Source organism: Ambystoma mexicanum, chromosome 4q (assembly GCF_040938575.1).
Source record: "Ambystoma mexicanum isolate Mex_15411 chromosome 4q, UKY_AmexF1_1, whole genome shotgun sequence".
Lineage (NCBI taxonomy): Eukaryota > Metazoa > Chordata > Amphibia > Caudata > Ambystomatidae > Ambystoma > Ambystoma mexicanum.
Window position 1 is genome coordinate 915,415,879 of NC_090928.1, and position 13,655 is coordinate 915,429,533.

The window sequence follows — 13,655 nt, forward strand, 5'->3', positions numbered from 1 at the left end:
CAGTTGAATAGGCAGTTGAATAAGCTACAAGCCTATGTGCAAGCCAATGAGTTAGTATTGAATGCTACAATGGTACTGGTGCTACATCCTACTGGAAGAAGGAAGCAATAAATTCTCTTGGAGAATAGGCGGGGAACTCTTGAAAAAAGTGCCCTCTTTTTCATATTTTGACATTTGTATAAATTCTAGTAGTGTAGATTCTACAGGTGCTGAGCTTTGAAAATGAAGGCAAAGAGTTTGGCAGCTCAGGGTGTATTGCTACTTAATCGATACTGCCAATGTTCACTTATGCCAATAGTGGAATATCACAAGGCAAAAGTGGTCTCTATACTAACTAACGGGGCCAACACTTCCTTATGTCTCCCAGATAAGATGTGGGCTGGTTTAGAGGGCGTATTTTGAAAGATTTTACTGGTCCCTAAGGGCATTCCTATACAATTGATAAGATACAAAATAGTTTTTTTAAAATAATTGGGTGCAATGGTACGCTGGAAAAGACTGTCTCTTTCCCTGAAATGTTTAATGGAAGACTCCCCGTCATTATATCAAAAATAGTAAAAAGTACTGAAAAAAGATTGTGATAGCACCCTGGTAGAGTGGAAAGCTGATTGTCTGATTATATTGGAGGCTTTTGGAGTTTCTGCAGATTTGTTGATTGTTAACCCAGATCTGGTAAACGTGAAACTGTGTCTATATGACCGGATTCAGACCTGGGAAGAAGCTAGAGGTTTTACATTGTTTTATCATTTTACCCATGAAGAAAAATCGTTTTATACTTTGCCTTCGTATTAATTGAAATTCCCAAATTCACTTTTCAGAAATCGTTTTTTAAGGCTATTTTTCAATTTATCTTCCACCCAGGAAGCATTGATAACTCATATGAGGGATCAGGGAAAGCCAATATATGTAGATTTTGTAAGAAAACTGATCAAAAGTAAAGGCTAAACCATATATTACTATTTTACACAGATTTAAATAATTTGAGAACATTATACTTTGAGTGGTTTATGTTACATTTTCAGCAGATACTGTAGAGGAGTGGTGGAAAGTTATCTGTGCTATGCAGAATACTACATTCACAAATGCGGCAGGTAGCTTTAAAAAACAAAGAGGTCTAAGGATGAAAGGATTACCACCCATGCAATACATTGGACATGTCCCTCTAACGAGATCAGGCAGGGTCAGGCACTTGACTTTAATCACACACACCTAACACCTGTTAACTCTCCCCACATGGTTAAAAGATCGAAGACTGAGACACACTTTGAGCAAGGTGGTGCACAAGAAGGAGCAGTCCCTCCAGGGCTATGGCGAAACAGGCAAAGGAGAGCAACAAACTGAGGGGTTAATCCAAAGGGGCAAGAAGCCACGGACACCACCCGGCAAGAGATCATTATTTCAGAAAAGCCATGAGGATTGTGCACAACAGCCCAACTGGAAGGGAAAAAAGAGTTTTCCGAAAGCTGCAAGGTTACTAGCCACCCTCCCGGGTGAACAACAGAGTTGGGAAGGCACAGAAGCGGCCGTGGTATCAACCTTGACTCCTACATCAAAGGCGCAAAATACAGAAAGCATCTTAACACAACCAGTGAGTTGAAGGAAGCAAAGAAAGTCCGGTCTTTGTCCGGTCTGTGTTTAATTGAAATGCTTGCAACGATTTATAGTGACTTTTTCAAATGTCACATTTTCGAATGCCTTTTTCTCGACACAAATATGGCGGGGGAAAAAAAAATGTGAACTTTTTTTTTATTTTATATTTTTATTTGGGGGTTTCCCCCAACCCCCTGTTTTTTTTATTTACACTTTTTTTTTACTAACTAAACCGAAAAAAAAAAAAAAACACATTTGGAATGTTTTTTTCAGCAAATTATTTTTCGACAAAATGGCATTCGAAAATGTGCATTCAACAATTTAACTGGATACTGCTTGCAACAGTATACGAGGGATGAAGGTTACGCGAGCGCCGATAAGCTGCGAGAGAAAGTGAATCCATTGTTAAGAACTGTGAATACAAAATACAAAGAAGCTGAATGGTGCAGTGAAGTGATATTTCCCAATCGAAAGTATCTGTGAAATGTTTTAAAGCTGTAGGGGCAGCGCGAAGTGAGATATGACAGTTAAGTGAAAGGCGCACAAACTGTTGAAATTTGTATTGTGGAATTTGGCACGAGAACGAAAGGAGGGGCCAACCCTGACTGAGGGAGACCTGTGTGAAAGTTAAAGGAGAGTTCAAGCCTGACTGAGCGAGACCCTTGTGTGAAAGTAAAAGGAGGTCCTAGCCCGACTGAGGGAGACCCGTTTGAAAAGCAATTCATACGTAACTAGTACATTTTCCAAAAGACATTGGAACTGAAGGAAAATATGTAAAGTAGAAGTAAAGAAAGAAAGGAGGGTCAAAGTGGTCATGTGGAGGTGAGAGCGAAAATCCTTCCAGTTTTGAAAGTCTTTGACAGGAAATCAAAATACGAAAGGCGGTTTGAACCCTACTGCGGGGAACCTATAGTGTGGAATGTGAAGAAAGCTTGGGGAAGGGAACCCCGAAAAGGTTTGAGCCTGATTGAGGGTAACCTATAGTGAACTTTGATCAAATACTATACTTAGGAACTGTTTTGCTGAAACTATGCAGAAACTTGAAGGATGACCTGGACATGGGTCAGAGGAACCCATTGCTTTCTTTGCTGATTTTTCCTTTTTGTAGATACATATGCCTATATCACATTAGAGTGTATTAGTGTGAGGGCAGGCATTAGGTTTTTGCTAGTGTAGGCCTTTATTGTTTGACTAAGATCGACTAGGACTGTTTCGTTATTATTTGATGGTTAGGATTACTCTCATCTTACTTATAGGGCCAGACAGAAGTGTTTAGAAACTCCTTGAATATAACAATAAATATTTTGAAACTTACAACTCTTCTGTCAGTGTCTTGTGATACCATGCATCCCTTACAGTATGTAATGGGGAAATGTGTAATGTGAATTGCATTAAGATGTGTATGATGAATATATGTGTACTGTTTTCAGATGTGTATTGATGATTATATGTGATAGTATGCAATAAGGTTTATAATATACTAAATGCATGAAAATAAAAAAAATAAATGAGATTGTTGGTGCATGTTTGGAGAAAGCACTGTAAATGTTCTGGTTGTATGTGAATGAATGTGATCGAAAGTGTGTGGGTGAGTGACTGGTAGGTGAATGGTTATGAATGTGACTTTATGTGTGTGCTATTTGCTGGTGGGTCCAGGGAACACAGGAGCAATGTTGACATTTCCTTAAGTTACTGGCATTTTTGGGCGTAAGTCAACCTGATGTGTTATTATTCATGAATTTGTTAACTTTGTCATTTGTTATAGTGCCTTTCACCATAATTATGGTCCCAAGGTGCTTTTGGTTGAGCATCCTTGGAGGGCCCGGAGTCCAAAAATGTGGGTTAGTTTGAGAGGTGCTAGAATGCATGTGTGCATTTCAGCCATTAAGGTTACTGAGGGGGAGCAAGACCCTGGTATTCACCCATGTCTAAATGATGTGTTTAAGGGTGTAGTGGAGGAATATTATGAACTAAAGGGGTGATTGTGTTTAAGGTGATAGAGAGTTATGTGGAAAGCTACAGTTTGAATTTTCATTGTTAAATGTAGCTTCATTCTTAAGGCAGAAGTGATGTGCAATAATGTTTGTGTTGTCTGTGTGTGCAGGGTGTGTGGAGTGAAGCTATGCTTTCCACTAAGTTGTGATGGTGCGATGTGCGAGCGGAGAAATGGGTTAGCTGTACAAACTACAATGACTAATTCCTGTGTTCCACCTATGTACAATGAGCATTGCTGTGTCTCACAGGCAATTTAAGTGCTTGATGAATGCATAATACTTGTCCTCTGAGAGGATCTTAGAGAGAGAGAGATTGCCATCCCTAGTTCCTTCTAGTGCAAAATCAAGGACCACTTTGTGTACGGCAGCCTGGACTACCATACCATCATGTGCTTTAGAGATACCTGCCGTGCCAACCATGAGCGAGGGGTCCGAGGTGCCTGATTGTCCTCCTACGGCATGATCAGCGTGATTTTTCCAAGGTGCATTTTAGGTGATATGCATTGCCACCCCCCAAGTTCATATGGGTGCAGTACCTGGCCTACTGTGAGGGTTTGTTCTAGGTGCAAGCTGCTGGAGTGACTACCTGATTCCTCCCTGTGTACTCTGCATTCCACAGGGGAGGTTGGATGGCAGAACGAGGCTGTTTAAAAGGAAGAAGAGGTTAGATACTGAGATGGGCAGATGGGGACAGTGGGGGAGGGTGTGGGTGAGGGGTGAAGGGCGGGGGGACTGCTGGCTGAAACAGGTGTGCGATAGGCAGAGAGTTGGTGCAGATGAGGTGAGGTGATTATGAGGTCGGGGGAACAGCTAGGTTTTGAGGGCTTTCCTGAAGGCCAGATGATCCTCTATGAGGCAGAGAGTGAGGGGGAGGATATTCCAGAATGTGGGTGCCAGGACAGAGAAGTATGAGCCTCCTAATCTGGAGAACTTGAAAGGTGGTATTAGCAGGAGGGGGGTCTAGAATCTGATCTGATGTTTCTGGTGGGGTAGTAGCAGTAGAGCATGTTTTGGGGAAATTTCTAGCCTTTCTTGTGGCTTATGCAGTGAGTAATGCACATGGTGACACATGGCCAGATGGCCTATGTGGCTAGACTGGCATTTTGGTGCCGCCAGTCTAGCCATTGGATACTGTGGCTTGACATTTTATACCTTGCATCTATGATAACGCTATCAAGCATGATATGTGTTATTACATGGCTAGACTGGCATTTTAGTGCAGCCAGTCTAGCCATTGGATACTGTGGCTTGACATTTTGTACCTTGCATCTATGATAAAGCTATCAAGCATAATATGTGTTATTACATGACATGGCTAGACTGGAATTTTAGTGCAGCCAGTGTAGCCATTTCATACTGTGCCTTAACATTTTGTACCTTGCATCAATGATAAATCTATCAAGCATGTTATGTGTTATTACATGTCTAGACTGGCATTTTGGTGCGGCCAGCCTAGTTATTTCTTACTGTGGCATTACATGTGTTTACTGAGCATCTATGATAAAGCAAGCATAAGTGTACTTATATGTATGGACTGGACTACAATGAACCCAGTTTGGATATGTGTTCTTACTGTGGTGTGATATTTTTAATGCTAATGCCAACAGTAGTATTTTATTACATGGGTTTACTGCCATATATTGGCTGGGCTAGGTTGGACATATTTTTTTTTAGTATCATTACCGGCACTCTACGCCGGCATGGAAATATATGAGCACAGCAAGTTTGATTTTTTGTTTTTATTTTGGCATATGTTTTGGGGAGAGGCATGAAAATGCACTGGGAAATGACTCTGTGCACTATTGGTGACTTGCATCTATTGGATTTTTTACAGAAGTTAGCCAACAAATCCAATTGCATACTGTCTGTCTTTTTACCCAATTATTCACAAAAAGTGTTCTGTATAATGCACCATTTTAATCCATTATTCAAAAACCAAGAACCACCCCCCCCTGCGGAATCACCTTTCATTGGTGTGGGCTCTATCGATTTCTCTTGCATATTTGACATATTTGTGGCAATTATTTAAAACCCTTGAAAAAAAGAAATTCATGAACCGCCACTGGTGGCTAGTACATTTGGGTGCCAGAGGCCAGGGACCCCCCCCCCCGTGTCGACAATTGGTGAAAGATTTAAGCTTTGATTAAAAAAACATGTGGCCTAGCAGCAGCATGATCATCATGGACATAGCACACACATTGTGGTCCAGGCCAGCCTAGTGAGTGGCACGGTCTGTGCTTTGTTGAGGAGTTTCAAGGTAGTGGGGGGGGGGCTTAGCATAGCTCGCAGGGTGGGCACCAACTCCTGTGTTATGCAACTGCAAGACAGTGCACTGCAACATATTTTCAGGAGGGGTATCAGACCATAGTCCAGCAGCCATACATCTAGATATGTCCATGAAAGAAACCATCAACAATTAGGTGGAGACAAAGGGGCCGATTCATGGAACAAACGTGCGCCGAAAATCTACGCGCAAGTAGGCGCAAGCAGGCGCAAGCGGAAAAAAACAGGCGCACGCGCACGCGTGCGATTCATGGAAGTCCCTGCGCGTGTTCACCGCGCGATGTGCGCCAAACCCGTGCATGGCGCACAAGTCACTGCAACATCGCGAAAGGCGTGCGCGATGGTGCGCGACGCGCACAGTGAAAGCGCACAACCTCAGCGCACACAGCAGAAAGTGGGCGGGACATGGGGCGTAACGCGCGGAATGGGGAACAACACGCGAAAATAAGGGCGTAACTGGGGATGCACTGCACGGAAGCAGAGGTAACGCCCACACGCACACGAACCACACGTATCCATGGAATGGAATAGGGCAAACCCACGCACAGCCAAAGCCGCGCACAAGCTGAAACACGTCCGCCACACGAAGGCAGGCGGTAGAGTCCCAGCGCATCAAAAAAGTGGCGCCGCGGGAAGTAAAATACGCGATTGAGCGGGGTACTTGTATTCCGGGGGTGCGCGGGAAGTTACACACGCGAATGAGCGGGCTACGTGTATTCCGGGGGTGCGCGGGAAGTGACACACGTGATTGAGCGGGGTACGTGCATTCCGGGGGTGCGCGGGAAGTTACACACGCGAATGAGCGGGGTACGTGTATTCCGGGGGTGCGCGGGAAGTTCCACACGCGATTTGGCCGGGTACGTGGATATCAGGGGTGCGCGGGAAGTTCCACACGCGATTGAGCGGGGTACGTGTATTTCGGGGGTGCGCGGGAAGTTCCACACGCGATTCGGCCTGGTACGTGGATATCAGGGGTGCGCGGGAAGTTCCACACGCGAATGAGCGGGGTACGTGTATTCCGGGGGTGCGCGGGAAGTTCCACACGCGATTTGGCCGGGTACGTGGATATCAGGGGTGCGCGGGAAGTTCCACACGCGATTGAGCGGGGTACGTGTATTTCGGGGGTGCGCGGGAAGTACCACACGCGATTCGGCCTGGTACGTGGATATCAGGGGTGCGCGGGAAGTTCCACACCCGATTGAGCGGGGTACGTGTATTTCGGGGGTGCGCGGGAAGTTCCACACGCGATTTGGCCGGGTACGTGGATATCAGGGGTGCGCGGGAAGTTCCACACGCGATTGAGCGGGGTACGTGTATTTCGGGGGTGCGCGGGAAGTTCCACACGCGATTCGGCCTGGTACGTGGATATCAGGGGTGCGCGGGAAGTTCCACACGCGAATGAGCGGGGTACGTGTATTCCGGGGGTGCGCGGGAAGTTCCACACGCGATTTGGCCGGGTACGTGGATATCAGGGGTGCGCGGGAAGTTCCACACGCGATTGAGCGGGGTACGTGTATTTCGGGGGTGCGCGGGAAGTACCACACGCGATTCGGCCTGGTACGTGGATATCAGGGGTGCGCGGGAAGTTCCACACGCGATTGAGCGGGGTACGTGTATTTCGGGGGTGCGCGGGAAGTTCCACACGCGATTCGGCCTGGTACGTGGATATCAGGGGTGCGCGGGAAGTTCCACACGCGATTGAGCGGGGTACGTGTATTTCGGGGGTGCGCGGGAAGTTCCACACGCGATTCGGCCTGGTACGTGGATATCAGGGGTGCGCGGGAAGTTCCACACGCGATTTGGCCGGGTACGTGGATATCAGGGGTGCGCGGGAAGTTCCACACGCGATTGAGCGGGGTACGTGTATTTCGGGGGTGCGCGGGAAGTTCCACACGCGATTCGGCCTGGTACGTGGATATCAGGGGTGCGCGGGAAGTTCCACACGCGATTTGGCCGGGTACGTGGATTTCAGGGGTGCGCGGGAAGTTCCACACGCGATTGAGCGGGGTACGTGTATTTCGGGGGTGCGCGGGAAGTTCCACACGCGATTCGGCCTGGTACGTGGATATCAGGGGTGCGCGGGAAGTTCCACACGCGATTGAGCGGGGTACGTGTATTTCGGGGGTGCGCGGGAAGTTCCACACGCGAATCGGCCTGGTACGTGGATATCAGGGGTGCGCGGGAAGTTCCACACGCGATTTGGCCGGGTACGTGGATATCAGGGGTGCGCGGGAAGTTCCACACGCGATTGAGCGGGGTACGTGTATTTCGGGGGTGCGCGGGAAGTTCCACACGCGATTCGGCCTGGTACGTGGATATCAGGGGTGCGCGGGAAGTTCCACACGCGATTTGGCTGGGTACGTGGATTTCAGGGGTGCGCGGGAAGTTCCACACGCGATTGAGCGGGGTACGTGTATTCCGGGGGTGCGCGGGAAGTTCCACACGCGATTTGGCCGGGTACGTGGATATCAGGGGTGCGCGGGAAGTTCCACACGCGATTGAGCGGGGTACGTGTATTTCGGGGGTGCGCGGGAAGTTCCACACGCGATTCGGCCTGGTACGTGGATATCAGGGGTGCGCGGGAAGTTCCACACGCGATTGAGCGGGGTACGTGTATTTCGGGGGTGCGCGGGGAGCAGCACACGTGAATTGCACGTGTGGGTCCTCCCAGGTGTACCCTCTACACCCTCCACGGCCCCTGCAGGTGGCTCACACCACAGGGGCCTACCCAGCACATGTCCTGCAGGCACCCCATCCACCATGGCCATGCCCACCAGCCAACCCACATATCAACTAGCACTACTGCCCACCAACGCATGTCCCCCTGCACCCCCACCCCCCAGCAGTGCAGGGGCAGCCTCAAACAGGCCCCCACTCATGTCCCCCTGCACCCCCACCCCCTAGCATCCAGGGGCACCCTCCACCAGGCCCCCACTCATGTCTCCCACCCCCCAGCACTGTGGGGCACCTGCCAGAAGGCCCCCACCCATGTCTCCCACCACCCCCACCCCCTCAGCATCCAGGGGCACCCTCCACCAGGCCCCCACACATGTCTCCCAGCACCCCCACCCCCTAGCATCCAGGGGCACCCTCCACCAGGCCCCCACTCATGTCTCCCACCACCCCCACCCCCCAGCCACCAGGGGCACCCTCCACCAGGCCCCCACTCATGTCTCCCACCACCCCCACCCCCCCAGCATCCAGGGGCACCCTCCACCAGGCCCCCACACATGTCTCCCAGCACCCCCACCCCCTAGCATCCAGGGGCACCCTCTACCAGGCCCCCACTCATGTCCCCCTGCACCCCCACCCCCTAGCATCCAGGGGCACCCTCCACCAGGCCCCCACTCATGTCTCCCACCCTCCAGCACTGTGGGGCACCTGCCAGCAGGCCCCCACCCATGTCTCCCACCACCCCCACCCCCCCAGCATCCAGGGGCACCCTCCACCAGGCCCCCACACATGTCTCCCACCACCCCCACCCCCCAGCATCCAGGGGCACCCTCCACCAGGCCCCCACCCATGTCTCCCATCCCCCCCACTCCCCAGCAGTGCAGGGCACCCTCCACCAGGCCCCCACACATGTCTCCCATCCCCCCCACTCCCCAGCAGTGCAGGGCACCCTCCACCAGGCCCCACTCATGTCTCCCACCACCCCCACCCCCCAGCATCCAGGGGCACCCTCCACCAGGCCCCCACACATGTCTCCCACCACCCCCACCCCCCAGCATCCAGGGGCACCCTCCACCAGGCCCCACTCATGTCTCCCACCACCCCCACCCCCCCAGCATCCAGGTGCACCCTCCACCAGGCCCCCACTCATGTCTCCCACCCCCCAGCACTGTGGGGCACCTGCCAGCAGGCCCCCACCCATGTCCAACTCATGTTCCCCACCCAACATGTCATCACAGTCCAGATCCCTGGTCTCTATGGTCAGCCCCCAAATGCAAAACACCCACCCGAGTATTGCATCCACCCACTCATATTCTGCAATTACATCACAGAACACCAATTGCAAGTTCCAAAACAAACACATGTCCCTCACATACACCCAATGGGTGTCAGTGAATCTCAAAACACATAACATGAAATGCATGAAAACAATGAGACACCACACATTGAAGTGCAACAAATAAATAATGTATTAAAGGAAAGATGAATAGAAACAAAAATGAAGAAACTGAAATGTGAATGGAAAAAATGAAAAGAAGCATGTCCGTCCAAAAAAAAGAAAAAATCAAAGAATATAGAAATCCAAAGTAATGTACTACAAAGTCAATGTCCACCAAACAAAATCCAATGTGAAAAAAAAACATAAGCCATTGATCCATGGATAATTTTAAAAAATAAAGTATGTACAAGTCCACAACTATGTACAAAGCAAGAAGCCAGGGTCCATCATCCCAACAAAATAAAGGAAACCTAACTAACTACACTAACCAATAAAAAAAACTATATACAAAAATGTGGCCAATGTCCAAAAGGTCCAAATGAAATAAAAACAAAAATGAAACTTAACACTACCTACATAACTATGTACAAGGGCAGCGGGCTAGTTCCACGGCTCACTTCTGGATGTGCCGGGCCAGGGCATCATCGAACTCCTCCTCTATGTCCCGGAGGCGGTCCTCCTCCATGGCCCCGAGGGTCCGCAGGGCCGTCGACGTGTCCACCTCCAAAGCCCTGCGGATTGCCTCGAGGCACTCGACCCGCCTCAGGGCCCTCTGCATGGAGTTCTCCGCCCTGACCATTGAGAGCCGTGCCTCTTCCGCCCGCTGCCGCTCCGCATCTATGGCGTGGCCCAACCGCTGCCACACGGAAGACACTTTTTGTCCTGGGTCCTCCTGCCCTCCGGCCGATGCCTGCCCCTCCGATGTCGAAGGCCCCGAGCCTTCATGGCTCCCACCATGGAGCTGCTGCTGCTGTGCCTCTGCCCCTGCACTGCCTCCTGCTGCCTGCACATCCTCCGCCGGCTGGGGTGCAGTCGTTGACGTGGCCACCCCTGCTGGACGTCCGACTCCCGACTGTGGCAGGGATGCCTCCTCCACCAGCCTGGCCGCACCGTCAGAGGCAGCTCCACAGGGCACCCAGGTGACTGATGGGTGGGAAGATGGCACAGAGGACGACTGGCGCGTAGGGGGTCCAGCTGAGGAGGGGGTCGTGGCAAGCCCCATCAGACGGAGGAATCCGGCCTGGGTGACCTGTCCCAGCAGGCTGACGTGGTCAACGAGCCATTCGAGATGACCTGCAGTCTCTTCATGAAAAGACTGCAGGTCGCCTCGCATGGCCCGTTGACGCAACGCCACTCCAGCCAGGACAGGCTCAACCCGGGCCTGGATAGCCACGTCCGCAGGCAGGGGAAGGCCAGTTGACGTCAGCTCATCCCCTGCCTGAAAACTGGTCTGGACATGGGCATCCCTGCTGGTGCAAGATGATGCAGGGACAGGATCAGGGACAGGATTGCACACAGGCACCTCCGCGGCGGCCTGTGCTGCCTCCTGTCCCTGGTCCTGCACTGCACCACTAGCACCAGTGGGATCCCCACCCCCAGACCCCGTCTCCGGTGCTTGCACGGCCTCCTCCTCCACCAAACCCCCCACCAACCTGGATGACTCTGTGCCATCTTCCCCCGTTGGGCCCTGTGGGGTCCCAGCTGCCCCTTCTGCTGCCGAGGAGTCCAACTGCAACCTCCGCCTCTTGGACCTCCCCCCGGCAGCTGCGGCCTGGGACGCGGCACCGGACTCCTCACTCCCCGACGAGATGACAACCTGGGAGGGGAGCCGGGCCTTGCGTCTCCGGCTGGCGGTGGGATCCCCGCCGCTGTGCTCCACAGCACCTTCTCCGCCCTCTTCATCAGTTGACGCTGCAGACAGGGAGAAACAAAACACAGGCATCAGGGCACTGTACAATGTACACATACACACATGACAGTTGTACATGAGTGGCATTGGCAAACCTCTGACATGTCATCACAATCCCCAACACACATGTCATTACAACTTGCACACACGAGCCATACCACAGCCATGTTGCAACTGCCAACACCATCCATACACATACAACAGCATCAGCAGGCAAAGGTGAGCCAGACATCACATGCAACACAGGAAGTGCACCACACATGTACACACACCACCACACTTGCATGCATGTGTACACCTCTGCTAAGTGTCGCAGTGTTCAGACGGGCATCCATGTCACATCTGCCAATCAGGCTTCCACATACCGCTGTCACATGCATCCATGTTGCATCACTGTTGCACCCTTGTCAAATACACACACATGCACATGTACACAGCGCTGATACAATCAGCTGAAAACAACATACATGCGTGACATCACGGACATGTCTACTCACATACACATTCATACAGACTTGTGTGCCCACACAACTGCATTTGGCATGCAAGCCCACACACACAGGCACCATCCATGTCTCACACATTACAGCCCTCGCATGTGTCAGCCCCACGGCCCTGTACACCCGCACCCATACTCGACCCCATACAAACAGATGTGCAACCTGCACACTACTGAACAATCACCACACGCACTGCTCACAATCAGGATGCATGTACACTCACCGCTCGACTCCAGACGGGTCTGCCTCTCAAGGACCTGGACGTGGAGCGCTGGGGATATGTGTTCCAGGACCCTCATCTGTTCTTCCGACAAGTGGCCCCGGCGCCCCTTGGCATCCGCTGCCTTCAAGAGGCGCCGGGCCTTGGTCAGGGTCCTGGACCTGAAGTCCTCCCAGCGCTTCTTGACATGTTGGAAGTCGCGGACTGCCACCCCCTCCGCGTTGATGGCAGTCACGATGTCAGTCCAGATCCGAGTCCGTCCTTCCTTGTCGGCGCGGCAACTTCCGAAGAGGGCATCATACTGGCCCAGGACTTGCTCCACCAGGACACCAACTTCGGTGGCACTGAAGCTGGTGCCCCTCTGCCTCTCTGGCCGGGGGTTGTCAGTGGTCACAGATGGAGTTGGCCCCGACATGACAACCCCAGAGGCAGGAGTGGGTGGGCAACTGGGTCCTGGGGCTGGGCTGTGGAGCGATGGAATCCCAGTCGGGAGTCTTTGGTTCCAGCAGGGGTGGTCACACCAACAGCACCCCTGGCTGATGTGCAGGCAGCAAATTGCAGGGCACGTGGGCAGCAGGCAGTCAGGCAGCAGCAGATGGCAGGTGGGAGCGTGCTCGGGGCTCTGGGGGGCAGTAGTTCGGCCTTCTGGGCAGGAGCGTGGTCTTCCGTGTGCTTACGCGTGGCCAGCTTGATACGGAGTGATTAGGCACGTGAAAATTCTGCACGTCAGCGTGTAATTCGAGGAAAGGCCCTTAGCGCGTAAGCGCGTCTGCACGCATACGCATTTTCATTGGACCAAAGGCCCTCAGCGCGTGAGCGCGTCTGTGACGTGACGTGCGAGGGAGTATCCCTCATTGAACGTGATGACAGTACACACGTGGATCCCAACCAATCGCGTGTGAAAGTTCACGGGACCCCGAAACACACGTACCCCGGCCAATCGCGTGTGGAACTTCCCGCGCACCCCGAAACACACGTACCCAGGCCAATCGCGTGTGGAACTACCCGCGCACCCCGAAACACACGTACCCCGGCCAATCGCGTGTGGAACTTCCCGCGCACCCCGAAACACACGTACCCAGGCCAATCGCGTGTGGAACTACCCGCGCACCCCGAAACACACGTACCCAGGCCAATCGCATGTACGCTCGCTGCCCTCCGATCACACGCGATGACACCAGAATACGGGAAACCAACGAGTCCGCCC